Source organism: Lutra lutra, chromosome 6, assembly GCF_902655055.1.
Source record: "Lutra lutra chromosome 6, mLutLut1.2, whole genome shotgun sequence".
Lineage (NCBI taxonomy): Eukaryota > Metazoa > Chordata > Mammalia > Carnivora > Mustelidae > Lutra > Lutra lutra.
The window spans coordinates 145,427,675-145,445,544 of record NC_062283.1 but is presented as its reverse complement, the minus strand read 5'-3'; the positions used below and the strand labels follow the sequence as shown (position 1 = coordinate 145,445,544).

The 17,870-nt window shown below is 38.9% G+C and overlaps 1 long non-coding RNA gene and 1 pseudogene across 1 annotated transcript; one reads left to right on the top strand and one right to left on the bottom strand.

Annotated features, from left to right (window-relative positions):
- Positions 1-3,435: 3,435 nt before the first annotated feature.
- On the bottom strand, positions 3,436-17,593 carry LOC125102257 (uncharacterized). The gene is made up of 2 exons (XR_007128082.1): positions 16,726-17,593; positions 3,436-3,778 (listed from the first exon to the last, which is right to left on the bottom strand). It is a non-coding gene; the product is annotated as an uncharacterized LOC125102257 (long non-coding RNA).
- Positions 5,664-8,366, top strand: LOC125102255 (52 kDa repressor of the inhibitor of the protein kinase-like; annotated as a pseudogene).
- Positions 17,594-17,870: the final 277 nt, after the last annotated feature.

Below are 17,870 nucleotides of genomic sequence, written 5' to 3'. Positions count from 1 at the left end.
GATTTTTGTTGTTTGCCATTTATTATTGCTGTTGTTACTGACTGAAAACCACATTTAAAGAATCAGTAAATGCTGATAGGAAAGAGATCTCTGGAAAGAAGGATCTGCGAGGGAGAGACAGTCCTGCTTGATTCTCAGCTATGCTCAGTATGTGAACAGATGGTTCCTGGTACATGAACAGTCAGCAAACCAGCCAGACAGAGGAGAAAGCCCAAGGATAGAGGCAGGTACGTGCAAGACGTTAGCACGTAAAGGTGGTATTTCAAAGCAGTGGGCAATATAAGGATAATTTAATAAATGGTGTCAGTATAAATCAGCAGCCATCTGGGAAAAAGGGAGAACATTATCTCATAATATGTGCCAGGATAAATTCTACACGGCTCGAAGATTTAAATGCGGGAAGTGAAAGAACCAAACTTCTAGGAGAAATAAGGGAAAATTCATATTGTCTCAGAGTGGGAAAGGGATTTATAACATGACTTGAAAGTCCTGATGGCACGAAAGAAAATGACAAGTTAACAATGTCAAAATAAAAATATCTGCATGAATAAAACACCATAAACAAGAGAAAAATGACAAACTTGGGGAAATGTCTGCATCTCATATAACAGAAAAAGGGCTAATTTCCATAAAATATACACTACCTGTAAATTGATAACAGAAAGTGCAGAACAATTTTAAAATGTGCAAAGGGGGGCGCCTGGGTGGCTCAGTGGGTTAAGCCGCTGCCTTCGGCTCAGGTCATGATCTCAGGGTCCTGGGATCGAGTCCCACATCGGGCTCTCTGCTCAGCAGGGAGCCTGCTTCCCTCTCTCTCTCTCTCTCTCTGCCTGCCTCTCCATCTACTTGTGATCTCTCTCTGTCAAATAAATAAATAAAATCTTTAAAAAAAAAATAATAATAAAATGTGCAAAGGGTATGAAGAGCCAAAACAGAAAAACAAATGGCCTTTACACATGTGAAAAATGCTCACACTCACTCGTTTTTTTTTTAAAGACAAACTAAAACACCATTTCTCCCATCTATAGGCAAAAATGAAAAGTTTAATACCAGAGTGTGTTGGCAAGGCTGTGGGGAAACTGTTGATTCATTTGTTTCTGTTGGAAGTAGAAATCGGTATGTTGCCTGTGTAGGACAGTTAGGCAGTATCTATTAAAATTACAAATGCATGAATCATTTTTCTAGGAATGTACTTTACAAATAAGTTTCTTGCATGCAGCATGAATGAGGATTTTGCTTTGTTTGTAACAGTAAAACACTGGATATGACATAAATGTGTATCATTGGGGAATAATTAAATTATAACTAATTAAATTATGACACATTCATGCAGCTATAAAAATTTCTATGCAGCTGCAAAAAAGAAATGAGCAAGCTCTTCAGCTATTGATACAAAATATGTCCAAGATATGTTAAGTAGAAAAAGGCAACATGTAGGTCAAGGTATATTGTATGCTATCATTTATCTTTAAAAAAAAAAGAAATTATAATAGTTTAATGTGGGGATGGGGAATGGGAAGTGGAATCATGGGGCCAAGAATATATAGAAGACATTTCAACAATCCATCTCTATATTTTTAGTGTTTGAACTACATAACTATGTGTATTATCTTCAAACATTAAATACAAAACAATAACTAACATTAAGTGTTTATTACACGCCAAGCACATTGAAATGACCTGAGAAATACCTGTCTGGGGTTGGAGTTTCCACCTGTGAATAGAACTGGAAAGCAGTTCAAAGATTTTAGGAGGCCTTGAGTGTTCTCCAAACTAGGATTCAAAGCAGAACAGTGGGAGCCACCCAAGGCTTTTAAGAGTGTGTATTTGAGGGGATTACATAGGATGGTTTGGAGTAAGAACAATGTGAGACAGGACAGCTGGTTCTGAAGTTATTACCCAAACATTAGGGAGCAATAATGTTTGGTCTATAGGCAATCAGGCAGAGTAGCCACTGTGGGAATGCAGAAGGTCTAAGTGCCCAGACAGTGAAGGGTGGACAGGACATGACCAGCAGAGGGGGCAGGCTGGGCTCTCCAGGAGGACAACTAGGATGAATGTGGGTGGAAAGGAACAGGGAAGGTTCAGAGATGATCGAAGACCTGGTCCTGCAAGTTTGCCCGGGGTGAGGGGTGCAGGCTCCACAGAAAGGAGGCCAGGGCTAAAATCTCAAAACTACATCATCTGTTTGTGCCTGCATTTTCCCATCTGCAAAATGGGGATAAGAGTACTATCTACCCCATAGGGCCAACAGGACTAAATAAGATCATATGCATAAAGTACTTTACAGTACCCAAGGCACAGCTGGTGTTCAATAAATGCTAGTTTTCTCTGGAACACCAAATTCAGATTATTTCCCATGAATTCATTTGTTACGTTATTTGTTTCCCATAAATTCAAGTTAAGTATGCTATAAAAATTCGGGGGCGCCTGGGTGGCTCAGTGGGTTAAAGCCTCTGCCTTCGGCTCAGGTCATGATCTCAGGGCCCTGGGATGGAGCCCCACATCGGGCTCTCTGCTCAGCAGGGAACCTGCTTCCCTTTCTCTCTCTCTCTGCCTGTCTCTCTGCCTACTTGTGATCTCTGTCTGTCAAATAAATAAAATCTTTTTTAAAAAAAGTTGAAAAATTCAGACTCACAGAGGACATTTTCCAATTTCTCAAAGTAATTTTTTGCTATTTGAATACAGAAGCTTTTCAGAAATGTAACCTATGCAGCTCAAGCCCTTCATGGACACAGTTCCATATTGCAAATCCTGTAAGATGACCTGATTTCACTTCCGTTAGGTAACAAAGGCCAGTGACCGCATATTTAAGTAAGTGCTCCTCCCCTGAATTATCTTTCATGTTTTTTCTTACAGTGAAACCTGCACACTAACATCAGATATAATGTGACAGCGGGTTAGCACCTCAGTAATTTCAAGATGATGTCTTCTGAGAGAAAAAAATATCATATTTCAATGAACCTATTTTTTTAAGCCCAAGAAAAGCACAGAGGAAAAAAAATGGTAAAATATATAGGATATTAAAATGTTACAAATAGGGGCGCCTGGGTGGCTCAGTGGGTTAAAGCCTTTGCCTTCGGCTCAGGTCATGATCCCGGGGTCCTGGGATCGAGCCCCACATCGGGCTCTCTGCTCAGTGGGGAGCCTGCTTCTCCCTCTCTCTCTCTCTCTGCCTGCCTCTCTACCTACTTGTGATCTCTCTCTCTGTCAAATAAATAAATAAATAAATCTAAAAAATAAAAATAAATAAAAATAAAAATAAAAAATAAAATGTTACAAATAATAAGCTGGGAAGAAGTTGACAAATTTACATGTGAATTCTAAAAAGCATTAACTCAACACATTCTCCGCATTTTCTGATTCTCCCTAAATTCTTCACATACTTTTAATCCATTTACATAACTGAAACAGGTTGCAAGGAGCACTCACTTGTAAACTGGCAGGAGAGGTGTCCAAAGTTCTTTATTCACGTCCCTTAATGGTACATACTATAAATCACTTGGACTTTGTTTCCATATATGTCTATATAATTCAAGTTGACTGTGTTATGACTAGGGAAGAGAAAGAAAAATGAGGAAGCTATTTTAAGAGATGAAAAACTTTCAATTTGCTTCAAAATCAAGGCGTGTCTCCAGTCCTGTGGGGAAGTGTTTTGACATCACTGGTTGGGACAAAACCAAGGGTCTGGATTACAGCAGATCCATCCTTAGGACACTTGTTTCCCTTCTTGCTTCTTCCTTCTGACAATCCTGCATTCTGTGCTCAGCCGCACGATCTAATGGGAAGGGAAAATATTCTGGGTTGAGAACTAAAGTCTGATGCCAGCTACACATACTACTTTAGCAGGTACCAAGCATCTTTATATCTTGGTCCACTGGAATAAAAATTGTTTTTCTTCCATAGGTACAATTTACCTACAATAAGCAATATCCAGTAAAATTTACACTGTAATTAATTTTGCCTTATATATAAATTCATGAAAACATCACCACTGTCAAAATATGGAAAACATTTTGGTCTAATTCATCCCGGTGGGTATGTACTGATACCTCAGTGTGCTTTTAATTTGCACCTTCCTTTGGCTGGTGACGTTGAGCATCTTTTCATGCATCTACTGGTCATTTGTGAAATAGCCAATCCTATGCCCATTTTTTTTTAATGGGTTGTCTTTATTTTAAGAATGGCGCGCTAAGAGTACTTTACATATTCTAGATATGAACCCTTTGACAGACACGTTTTACAAATATTTTCTCCCACATAAATCTTTTGACAGATACATGTTTTGCAAATATTTTCTTCCAATTGACAGGCTGTCTTTTGGTTTTGTTTTCTTACCTATGTCTTCGGGGGACTAAACGCTTTTCATTTTAATGAGATCCATTCTAATATGTCTTTCCTTTGTGCTTTTCATCTTCTGCTTAATAAATCTTTTCCTTAATAGTGTCACAAAATTTTTTTCCTGTTTCCTGCTAGAAGTTTTATAGTTTGAGATTTCATATTTCAGTTTATGACCCATTACAAGTTAATTACTGTGTGTGATATGAGGTAAGAGCCAACTCATTTTTTTCCATATGGAAAGACCGCTTTTTTATGGGCACATAACATTATATTAGTTTATTATTTAATAGATACATAACATAATGATTCATTATCTCTATATATTGTGAAATGATCTTCACAATTCTACTAACACCCATCACCACACATAGTCACAAAAATTTTTGTTATGAGAACTTTTAAGATCTACACTCTAATGCACTTTCAAATAAAGACTTCCTTTCCCCCCATTGAATTGCTGTGTGTCTTTATTAAAAAAATCAATTGATTGAACATGTGTAAAGACACTTTTGGACTCTGATTTTGTTGATTTATCAATATACCTGTCCTTTTATTTATAGTACAGTCTTAATTATTGGAACTTTATAGTAAGTCCTGCAACTTTATTCTGCTTTTAAAAAATTATTTGGGCCAGGCACCTAGGTGGCTCAGTCCTTAAGCGTCTGCCTTCCGCTCAGGTCATGATCCCAGATTCCTGGGATAGAGCCCCCACATTGAGCTCTTTGCTGGGCGGAAAGCCTGCTTCTCCCTCTCCCACTCCGCCTGCTTGTGTTCCCTCTCTCACTGCATCTCTCCCTCTGTCAAATAAATAAAATCTTTTAAAAAAATAATTTGGGGGACACCTGGGTGGCTCAGTTGGTTAAGCAGCTGCCTTCGGCTCAGGTCATGATCCCAGCGTCCTGGGATCGAGTCCCACATCGGGGTCCTTGTTCTGTGGGGAGCCTGCTTCTCCCTCTGCCTCTGCCTGCCACTCTGTCTGCCTGTGCTCGTTCTCTCTCCCTCTCTCTCTCTGACAAATAAATTAAAAATCTTTTAAAAAAATAATAATTTGGGCAATTCAAAGCCCTTTGCATCCATATAAATTTTAAAATCATTTTGTAAACTTCTAGAGATTTTTATTGGGATTGAATTAAATGTATAGGTCGATTTAGGAAGAATGGACATCTTAAAATTGAGTCTTCCAATCCATGAAGATAATATATCCTTCTACTCACTTAAGTCTTTTAAAATTTCTCCCAGTCATGCCCGCCGCCCCTCCCCCCGGCGCGCGGGCCTCGCGCGGCCTGGCTCCCCTCCCTGGCCCCGACGGGCGGGCTGGCGGGCTGCCCGGAGGAGGCGGGGAGGGGAGGGCTGGGCCGGCCGGCGGGTGGGCGACGATGCCGAACTTCTGCGCTGCCCCCAACTGCAGGAGGAAGAGCACGCAGTCGGACCTGGCCTTCTTCAGGTTCCCGCGGGATCCGGCCAGATGCCAGAAGTGGGTGGAGAATTGTAGGAGAGCAGACTTAGAAGATAAAACGCCTGATCAACTAAATAAACATTATCGATTATGTGCCAAACACTTTGAGACCTCTATGATCTGTAGAACTATACATTTTGCAGAGGCATCAGAAAACTAAAGAATGATTGGGTTATTTTATTTCTCAAAAGTAATTGAAGCAGATACTTGTGAAGTCATTGGGAGAGTCCTTATAGGACAGTTCTTCGAGATAATGCAATACCAACAATATTTGATCTTACCAGTCATTTGAATAATCCACATAGTAGACACAGAAAACGAATAAAAGAATTAAGTGAAGATGAAATCAGGACACTGAAACAGAAAAAAATCGATGAAACTTCTGAACAGGAACCAAAACATAAAGAAATAAACAACAGCAACGCTCAGAATCCTAGTGCAGAAGAAGGGGGTGAGGAACAGGATGAAGATATTTTACCTTTAACCCTTGAAGAGAAGGAAAACAAAGAATACTTAAAATCTCTATTTGAAATTTTGATTCTTGGGATGCCTGGGTGGCTCAGTTGGTTAAGCAGCTGCCTTCGGCTCAGGTCATGATCCCCGCGTCCTGGGATCGAGTCCCACATCGGGCTCCTTGCTTGGCAGCGAGCCTGCTTCTCCCTCTGCCTCTGCCTGCCACTCTGTCTGCCTGTGCTCACTCTCGCTTCTCTCTCTATGACAAATAAATAAATAAAAACCTTTAAAAAAAATTTATGAAATTTTGATTCTTATGGGAAAACAAAACATACCTCTGAATGGGCATGAAACTGATGAAATCCCAGAGGGTCTCTTTACTCCTGATAACTTTCAAGCGCTGCTGGAGTGCCGGATAAATTCTGGTGAAGAGGTTCTGAGAAAGCGCTTTGAGACAACAGCAGTTAACACATTGTTCTGCTGGAAAACACAGCAGAAACAGATGCTAGAGATCTGTGAGAGCTGCATTCGGGAAGAAACTCTCAGGGAAGTGAGAGACTCGCACTTCTTTTCCATCATCACTGATGACGTAGTGGACATAGCAGGAGAAGAGCACTTGCCTGTGTTGGTGAGGTTTGTTGATGAATCTCATAACCTGAGAGAGGAATTTGTGGGCTTCTTGCCTTATGAAGCTGATGCAGAAATTTTGGCTGTGAAATTTCACACTACGATAACTGAGAAGTGGGGGTTAAACATAGAGTATTGTCGTGGCCAGGCTTACATTGTGTCCAGTGGATTTTCTTCCAAAATGAAAGTTGTGGCTTCTAGACTTTTAGAGAAATATCCCCAAGCTGTCTACACACTTTGCTCTTCCTGTGCCTTAAATATGTGGCTGGCAAAAATCAGTGCCTGTTGTGGGAGTATCTGTTGCGTTAGGAACAATTGAGGAAGTTTGTTCTTTCTTCCATCGATCTCCACAACTGCTTTTGGAGCTTGACAATGTAATATCTGTCCTCTTTCAGAACAATGAGGAAAAGGGTAAAGAACTGAAGGAGATCTGCCATTCTCAGTGGACAGGCAGGCATGATGCTTTTGAAATTTTAGTGGACCTCCTACAAGCACTTGTTTTATGTTTAGATGGCATAAATAGTGATACAAATATTAGGTGGAATAACTATATAGCTGGTCGAGCTTTTGTACTCTGCAGTGCAGTAACAGATTCTGATTTCATCGTTACCATTGTTGTTCTTAAAAATGTTCTATCTTTTACAAGAGCCTTTGGGAAAAGTCTCCAAGGGCAGACCTCTGACGTCTTCTTTGCAGCCAGTAGCTTGACTGCAGTGCTGCATTCACTAAATGAAGTGATGGAAAATATTGAAGTTTATCATGAATTTTGGTTTGAAGAAGCCACAAATTTGGCAACTAAACTTGATATTCAGATGAAACTCCCCGGGAAATTCCGCAGAGCCCAGCAAGGTAACCTGGAATCTCAGCTCACCTCTGAGAGTTACTATAAAGAAACTCTAAGTGTTCCAACAGTGGAACACATTATTCAGGAACTGAGAGATATATTCTCAGAACAGCACCTCAAAGCTCTTAAATGCTTATCTCTTGTACCCTCTGTCATGGGACAGCTCAAATTTAATACATCAGAGGAACACCATGCTGACATGTACAGAAGTGACTTGCCCAATCCTGACACACTCTCAGCTGAGCTGCATTGCTGGAGAATCAAATGGAAACACAGAGGGAAAGATATAGAGCTTCCATCTACCATTTATGAAGCCCTCCATCTACCTGACATCAAGTTTTTTCCTAATGTTTATGCATTGCTGAAAGTCCTATGTATTCTTCCTGTGATGAAGGTTGAGAATGAACGCTATGAAAATGGGAGAAAGCGTCTCAAAGCATACCTGAGGAACACTTTGACAGACCAGAGGTCAAGTAACTTGGCTTTGCTTAACATAAATTTTGACATAAAACATGATCTCGATTTAATGGTGGACACATATATCAAACTCTATACAACTAAGTCAGAGCTTCCTACAGATAACTCAGAAAACATTGAAAATACCTAAGAAACGTTTAAAGTAGGCTTTCTCTTATGTTTGATATTTGGAAAAATATCAAATTTGGAAATTTGGAAACATCTTACGGAAAAGCTGTCAGGTGTATGTAGGCCACTTAATCACTGAATATCTTGACATACTGACCTCTCATTGAGTATATTAGCCATTGATAATCTGCCTGTTTAAATGGCCCCTGTTTAAACTCTCATGCTTTGGAGACATAACTGTTCTTCCAGAAGATAGCATTGAAAGTGCCACATTACACTTCTGTGGGATTTCTGCTAGTGGCACTTGGGAATTGTTTTAGTTAAGTCATTTTAGACATAACATTTATTATCACTGGATCCAATTGTCGGGTATTGAGTTATCACTTCTTAGAAAATAAAGATTTTGAAGAGGTATGGGGGGAAGGGATACATTTTAGAAAATGTTACAAGAAGCTCATGAGTGACCCTTGAGTAGTAGGAGTGTTAGTATATTAAAAATCTGTAATGGACAGTTCAGGGAGTTACCAGACAGAAACACTTGAGCTTGCCAAGCAAGGATGCAGTAGAGATTTTATCTTTATCAAATGAACTTAACAGAACAAGTTACAGTTAAAGTTTGAATGGGAGAGCCTGCCATTGTTCCACATGGGTTGTTGCTGTTTACATTCCTTTGTTGAGCCTACATCTTCATAAGCTCTTTAGCACGTGTATGTTGAAACACCTACGACTTTATAAGCTTTTTAGCAGGTATATGTTGAACACCTCTGTTCATGGTCAAGGCAGGATCAGAGGCCATGGATACTGACAACTGATTTGTCTGTTTTCCTCTGTCTTTTTCCATGACTATATCTACTGCCTCATCTTGATTTATAAACAAAACCTGGACAACCTACAAAAGTAAGTGTTTTGTGGTTTATCTAGGAATAATACAGAAAATATTGCTGTTATTTTTGGTGAAGAAGATCAATTTTGTATAGTTTATTTCAACTTAAATAAAATGTGAATTTTGTTTAAAAAAAATTTTTCTCCCAGTCACGTCTTGTGGTTTTCAGTGTATTATCTGTTTACATTTATTTCTAAATAATCTGATTTGGGGACCTATTATAAACAAAATTCCTTTTTCATTTCATTTCACAATTACTTCCTTTTAGAAAATAATAATAGAATTGATTTTATAAATTTTAGCTTTATACACGATGACTTTGCATATTCACATATTACTTCTAGTTGTTTTGCAGATCTCCAGGGTTTTCTATGCAATCATGTTAGTTGATGTTTAAGAAAAAAGCCAGTCCTCTTGTGTGTCTCCTTTACTCTTACACCTCTACCGACCTCACATTTTCAATACTGCATGAGGGTTTTTGCCACAACAAGCAATTCTCTGTGACAGCAGCGGGATTTCCAACATTTTAACTCAATTCTGACACTAGAGACAGCATCAGATCCTGCAGGTTAAGGGCTCAGTCCCACAAAACTGGTCCCCACTTCAAGATGTAAACTGCAAGTAGTAGTAGGTCCCCAGGTTGACCACAATTCTGCCTGACTTAGCTACAAATCACGGTGTCCCTGGCCTCTTCTCCTTTGGATTCTACTGATTGGCTGGAGTGGCTCAGCTCACAGAACTCAGGAAAACAGCAACTTTTATGATAACCAGTTTACTGAAGGATAAGATAAGGGCCACGGATGAACAGCCAGACAAAAAGGCACAGAAGGTGAGGCTGGGAGGATGCGAAGTACAGAAATTTTGGGGACCATGGAGTTGGGCTGGGTTACCATCCCAGTATGTAGACGTGTTCACCAATCTAGAAGCTCTCTGAATCCTATACTTTGGGAATTTGGATGGAGGTTTCTTCACACAGATTTGATCAATCATTAACTCTATTTCTAGCCCTCCTCCCTTCACAAGAGAATGGGGTGGGGTTAAATATGGCTGGAAATTTCAAGCTTCTAATCATAGCTTGATCTTTCCTGTGATCAGTCCTTATCAAGGAGCCCAGCCGGAGTCACCTCATTAGAATAAAAAAAACATTCCTATCACGCAGGAAATTACAAGGGTTTCAAGAGCCCTGTGTCAGGAACCAGGTTCAAAGACCAAATATTAGAACAAAAGATGCTCCTAGTTCTAATACCACTTAGGAAATTGCATGGGTGCCAAGAACTGGGGACAGAAACCAATATATATTTTTTTCCTATTATTTCACACTGAAAATGATGACAACTTTGCTTCCTCCTTTTCAATCTTTATCGTCTTATTTCTTTTTCTTCCTCTATTGCAATGGCTAGGACCTCCAATTCAATGTTGAATAAAAGTGACAAACTGAGCACATTGCCTTGTTCTTGATTCTAACAGAAAATAATTTAATATTTCAACATAAATATGTGATGTTAGCCAGAGGTTTTTCATAGATGATCTTAATAAGTTGAATAAGTACCTTATATTCTTTGTTTGGTGTGAATTGTTCTTGTGAATTGATGTTGAATTTTGTCATATTTTTTCTTCTCTGTATTAAAATGATCATATGGTTTTCTCCTTTACTTTATTTTATTAATAGAGAAAAACATTGATTTTCTAATGTTAAGACAACTTTGAGAGAGGAATTACATCAGCAAGATGGTGGAACAGGAGTTTTCAGCACTCATACCCTCACAGAAATATTACTTAGAACAACTCTCCATACATAAAAATACCTTTACAAAGACTAAGGACTCCAGGTAAGAGATTACAGCACTTGAATGGAACACAGGAATAAGCAAAGATACAATGAAGGGGTGCCTGGGTGGCTCAGTGGGTTAAAGCTCTGCCTTCAGCTCAGGTCATGATCCCAGGGTCCTGGGATCGAGCCCCGAATCAGGCTCTCTGCTCAGCGGGGAGCCTGCTTCCTCCTCTCTCTCTCTCTTTGCCTGCCTCTCTGCCTTCTTGTGATCTCTGTCTGTCAAATAAATAAAATCTTAAAAAAAAAAGAAAAGAAAAGAAAAGATACACTGAAGTAGGCAGGAAAGACAGCTTCACATTTCTCCTGTCACTATTCCCCCAAGACGCAGCTGCCCAGTTTGGAAAAAAACAAAAAAGTGTTACAAAGTGTTGACTTGTCTTCTATCTTCTTAAAAAAAAAAAAAAAAAGTGACATTATCAGGCCTGAAGTTTTCTTTATAGGAAGGTTTTTGATAGTTACAGAGTTACTGTAGTTTAATGGTTATAGAGCTATTCAGATTTTCTGCTCCATCTTGGGTCAATTTGGTAAGTTGTATTTTTCAAATTTTTCAATTCATCAAAATTATTGTTTGTTGGAATCAAGTTGTTCATAATCAAGTTGTTCTTATCATCCTTTTAATATATGTAGGATTTGTAGTGATAACCCTTCTTTTAATCATGATATTGGTAACTTGTGTTCTGTATCTCTCTCCTTTTTTTTTTTTTCATCAACCTAACTCAGGGTTTATCAGTTATGTTGAACTTTTCAATAAACAAGCTTCCAGCTGTTAATTTCCTTTATCGGTTTATCTGTTCCATTTAATCGACTTCTTCTCTAATTTTTTTTCCTTCTAATTTGTTTGATTTGCTTTGCTCTTCTTTCCTGAGCTGCTTCTTTTTTTTTAAAGATTTGATTATTTATTTTAGATAGGGTGGGGGCAGGGGAGAGAATCTTGAAGCTAAAACTTGGAAAAACCAAGATGTCCTTGAGAGAATAAATTGTGGAATATTATTAAGACTAAAAAGAACTGAGCTATGAAAACCTGAAATGACATGGAGGAACTTTACATGTATATTGCTAAGTGAAAGAAGCCAATCTGAAAAGACTACATACTGTATGATTCCAACTATATGACCTTCTGGAAGACAAAAGTATGGAGAGAGTAAAGGGATCAGTGATTGCCAGATGGTGGAGGTTGGAGCTGGGGGAGGATAAGTACACAAAGCACAGAGAATTTCTAGGGCAGTGAAAATACTCTGACACCTAATGATGGATACATGCCATTATACATTTGTCCAAATTCATAGAATGTACAACAGCAAGAGTGAATCATAATGTAAACTATGGACTTTGGGTGATGTGACAATGTAGGTTGATCAGTTGTAAGAAATGTACTACTCTGGTTGGGGATATTAATAATGGGAAGGCTGTGTGCTGGGGGTGCCAAGGATATGTGGACATTTCCGGCCCTCTCTCTCAATTTTGCCCTGAACCTTAAATTTCTCTAAAAAAAAAAGTCTAAGTAAAAATAATTAATTTTAAAAATCAGTTACATCAAGATGATTGATCTACAGATCATCTATGTCTTTACTGATACTTTGTCTAGTTATTATATCAATCACTCCATAAGAGATGTTAAAGTTTCCCACTATGATTATGATAACATTTCATCAATTTTTGTTTCTTTTATTTAGAGTCTGTTTTAGATGCATACACATTTATGATTGTTATATCATCCTGACTTGTAGGCTCATTCATTGTGTAATGTGTCTACTTATTTCTGTAATACTATGTTTGGAAGTCTATTTTATCTGTTATTAATATAGCCACCTCATCTTCTTACTTTTTTGCATAATGTTTTTTTCTATCCATTTTATATTCAATCTTTTTTGTGTCTATATGTGTGTTTGTTTGTTTGCTTTTTAAGTAGGCTCCATGCCCAGCATGGAGCCCAATGCAGGCTGAACTCACAATCCTAAGATCAAGACCTGAGCTGGGATCAAGAGTTGGACGCTTCACCAACTGAGCCACCCGGGAGCCCCTGTCTTTATGTGTTTCTTATTTAATAGGTTATATTTTTCAGTTCTAAAATTTCTACTTTATACATTTTCAATTTCTCTTATGCAATTTCCTGTCTTCTCATTTATTAGGAGCATTTTTTTTTACCCCACTGAACATAATTATAATAGCTGCTTTAAAATTCTTGATTGTCTTCTTTCTTGAAAATAGGTCACATTTTCCTGTTTCTTCATATTCTAAATAGTTTGGGATTATATCTTGGACATTATGAATGTTACAGCATCAAAACTGACTTCTGTGGTATTGATCCCATTGTTAAAATTTCTTTCTAACAGGCAATTAGCTTGCTTAGACTCAAAGATTGTCTCACCTGTGGTGGGTAGCAATTAAATCTCAGTTCACTACTCTAAACCTCAGCTGCAAGCAGCTGTGAGTCTGCCTTGTACATGTGTGGTGTGTGGATCAGCTAGAGACTTGGATAAAGTCCCAATACAGATTCCAGGTCACTCCTTCTCTGGGTGATCCCCCACTGTCTCCTGGTTGTGCTCCATCCTCTGATTTGTCAGGCCAGAAACATGACAAGCTTTCTATTGGAGTTTTAGCCACCCTACACAATCTTTGCAACCATGACTTGTTCGCTGGCCAAAGCTGAATACCAGGAAACTCTCCTCCCCCAGGTTTCAACTCCCCCCATCTGCTTTTGTTCACTCTCCAGAGCCCTTGGGGAGTTGTTGTTTGTATCTGTCTAGAGTTTATGGTTGCAGTTTCTGAAAGCATTGGCCTATTAGGAGCCTGCTCCACTGGGACACTGGGTGCGTTTCTTCTTCAACACTGCATATGCATTAGCTAGTATGACATGGACTGGTGTCCCTGGTCCCCATTAGACCTATTAAAAGGATGTAATCAGATCTTGGAAAAATCTTTTGGCACATTAAGTGTAGTTGTCAAGTAAAAAGAGGCATTTATTTAGACATATGTAGAAACTGACCATTTTCAAAGATGTAAATATGGCCCAAACAAATGTTAAGAAAAATATAATGAAGCCTTAAGGAACCAGAAACATGGATGGGGGGAGATGCTCACTGTAGGGTGACAGGGAGGCCCTCTGGTCAATTCATTCATGACCTTAATTATTTTTATCCATGAATCCATAGCAAAAAGTGATAAGGTTTTCACTGTGGTTGGAAATGAGAAAACATGTGGCTTGGTTTCTGGCAAATTTGTAGGTGGTGTGACACTTGAGTGGTATACACTTAGTTCCTAAGAAAAATTGTATATGACAAGACACAGACGTCTAAATCTAAAGTGTGAAAAGACAACAAACATCCACAGGCCTCAGAGTGCACGGAGATGCGTGCTATCTAAATCTGTTCCTTTCAGGATATTCAATTTACAAAGAAAGTTCAGTAACACCTTTAGAGACAGGAATGGTCCATTCAACAAACATTATGGCAGATCCAAGCATCAAAGTAATCTGTAAAAGACGTCCCCTCTCACACCGCTAAACGGGAGCGGCTAAACCTAGAAGTTCTTGGCGAAGAATTTTCGCAGGTGTTCATTTGCATGTGTAAGATTCCTTTTGCTACGTAAGCTTTTAAACAAGTTGAGTCAGGTTTCAAGTCTAATTTGTAAACACTGGTGTCTGACTAACCATTCCCATAGCAGAGATAGTAATTGTCCTACATTTCCCGCCATTCCTAGGGATTAAAGAGTCAGAATACAGAAAGGCAAAATCTAAACTCCAATCTACTGGCCCCAGCTCATACCAAATTCTAAGGCTTAAAAAATGTCTTCTTCCTTAATATCCTTGCCTCAGCTGTCTTCCCCATCCAATTTATTCATCATGCAATGATTGGAAGCCTCACCTTCCAAATCCCACTTCACCATGTTTACCAAAACTTTCAAATCCCACCCTCTTGCCTAGCTCGCTAGAGGATGTCTATTTGCTCATGGAGTCCCTTCCATAGTCACTGTCATTACTCCTGGATGGGGCCCCTCAGAGCCTTGCCACAGAAGCATGGCAGGCTAGACCCTCCATCACCTGACTCTGGCTGTTTTCCCAACCCATTGCTCCAGGAGCTCCCTGCACCACCAGCCCTTGCCCTGCGTGCAGCTCCCACACGCATACAGAGCATCCAACACCACACCTGTGCCTTTGTTCATGCCAATTCCTCTACCTGGACTATCTGCACAGTCCACACTCCCTTGCCTCCGCTGCTGTGCAGACACTTATCTCGTCCACCAAGCCCTTCACGGAGCCCACCTCCTCTCCAAAGTAAAATTGACCCTTCCTCTTCTGAACCCCACATTTTAATGCCCTTATTTTTTCATGGTTCTCTCCCCCTAATAGAGTATAACTTGTTTGAGGACAAACATGGATCACATTTCTCTTTGTATTCCCCAGTCCTAAAAATCATCCTCACATATGTTACATGTTCGTTACAAGTTACATGTTGTTACCAATGTTAAATGTAGTTAATGAAAGAACAGATACATCAACATGTACTCTTTAACACAACCAGGAAAATAGGACAGTGGTTCCCTGCACAGAATTCACCTGCTTACGTCTCAAATTTACACAAAACTTCCTCTGAAGTAGAATTTCTCCAACTACAACAACTCATCTTTCTGCCATTTCCTTTGATACTCATCAACTTCAAAGGCTCTGTGAGTCAATACTTTCACTTTGATCCTTCTCTCCTACTATATTCTAGGTTCCCAAACCCCTTGGGAGGATATTGAAGGCATTGTCTTTCTTTAACGTCAAACATTTACTGTGCTCCTTCTTTGTACCAGGTGGTACAACTAGATGGAGGTACGGGGGGGGGGGGAGGTTATCTCATTTAATTCTCACAACAACCTTGTGAGGTGAATACCAATATCCATGTTTTTACAGATGAGAAAATTAAGTAACTTTCCCAAGGTCACATCAGTAATGAGGGATGAAGGCAGCCCTTGAACATGGATTGACCATATTCTGAAGACACATCCCTTTTCTACATCCCAGCATGGGAGATGAGGGACAAATATTCTAGACCGGATACTGGTTTTACATCCTTCCTATAATACATCTACTATGTTTCACAGACTTAAAATATTTTTAAAGCCACAGAGTAGTTCCCATCAAAATGGGTAAAGCTTATCTTTGACAAGAGATAAAAGCAAAGAAGCTCCTGGTTTTGAGTTAAAACCACATGTATGCAAAGGTAATTGTATTACTCAAGACCCCTTTTCCTCTGTCTTTAGCACAGTGGGTACAGAAAGAGGGCAATGGAGGGGTTTCCCCAAGGAAGGACCAGAGATTCATGGATCTTTTCACAATCTGCCAAAGACACTTCAAAAAGTGACATTCAGATCTCAGACCCTTTGACAAAAACAACTCTTATTTTTATGAATAGAAAGAGTTAGGGGTTTTTTTTTTATATCTTCTTACAAGAAATTTCCATCCACTGGCTTTTAATTTTACTTTTCATTCAAAAGCACAGCATGTTTTTGTATTGAAAACTTCCTAGGAAGCAGAGAGCCATTTCTCACACTCTGAGTCACGGTTTTGCTCTGATGAGGTAAACAGCATGCATCCCGAAACTCTTACTAGAGAGAGCCACTGAAACCTTTCAGCTGAAAAGGAAATGATCAATAAACGCTTTGATTCTGAGTTTTTCTGTAGCAAATGGAAAAACAGAGAAGGGTCAATCCTAAATGTTAACCGTCAGGCTCCAAGAACAGCTCTGCAGAGGAACAAGACCTGATCTGGAAATAGGCTGTTTGAAGCCCCGCCCAGGTTCTGAGAGGCCTGCCCCTCATGCAATTTTGGAGACTCCCTGTAAGAAAAAGAATGCAAACTCACAAATACAAATTTAAGAATGAACACAAATATTTGCACAGAATGAGAAGCAAAATCATAAATTATAATTTTTTTCCTAGTACCAAAACACATATTTTAGTTCACTTGAATCTATAATTCAAATCACTGTCAATAAAACACGTTCTTCATAATTCGCACTTGCTTAAGTACACATGGTCCTTTTTAAAGAAAGAGTTACTCCCATAGACTTTCCAGAAAAACTAATACAGATAAGCTTGATGCATTTCATCAAAACCAAAGAGTAAGTTATTTATGAAGCCCTTGGAATCCCTTTCAAAGAGGAACTATAATACAGAAAATAGAAGGTCACCACGATCAACAGATTATTAATGGGTTTATTCTCATATCTTCAACAAATATTTGAGAATCTATTATGTTCCATGTGTTGCATTAATAAACAACACGTAGTTTCTCCATGCAGAAACTTTAAAATCCCATATAAAATGATACTGTAATAAAAATTCTTAAATTTAATTAAAAATTAGAAATGCAAACTGGAAAATGCATTATTAGCAGTAAGTAAGCAGGAACATACTGGTTAAGCATCTGGAATCATGCTTCTGGTCTGCATCCTAGCTCCATCCATACTAGCTTTGTGACCTCATCTCTGGCTGGGTTAATCATCATGCCAATCTCAAAGTTACCATGAAGAGTAGATGAGTTAAAAAAATGTAAATTGCGTGTGCTATGGAGAGTGCTGTGAAGTGTGTAAACCTGGTGATTCACAGACCTGTACCCCTGGAGATAAAAATATATTATATGTTTATAAAAAATAAAATTTAAAAAAAATGTAAATTGCAGGTGCCTGGGTGGCTCAGTTGGTTAAGTGTCTGCCTTTGGCTCAGGTCATGATAAATTATCAATTTAAAGGAAGTGACATTTAATAAATTATAAATTTAATGAAGCTATTGTTTATCTAATAGCAAGCAAAATCCACCCCCTCAAAATTATGTAATATTTTTACTAACAATCTCCTGACACATTTCA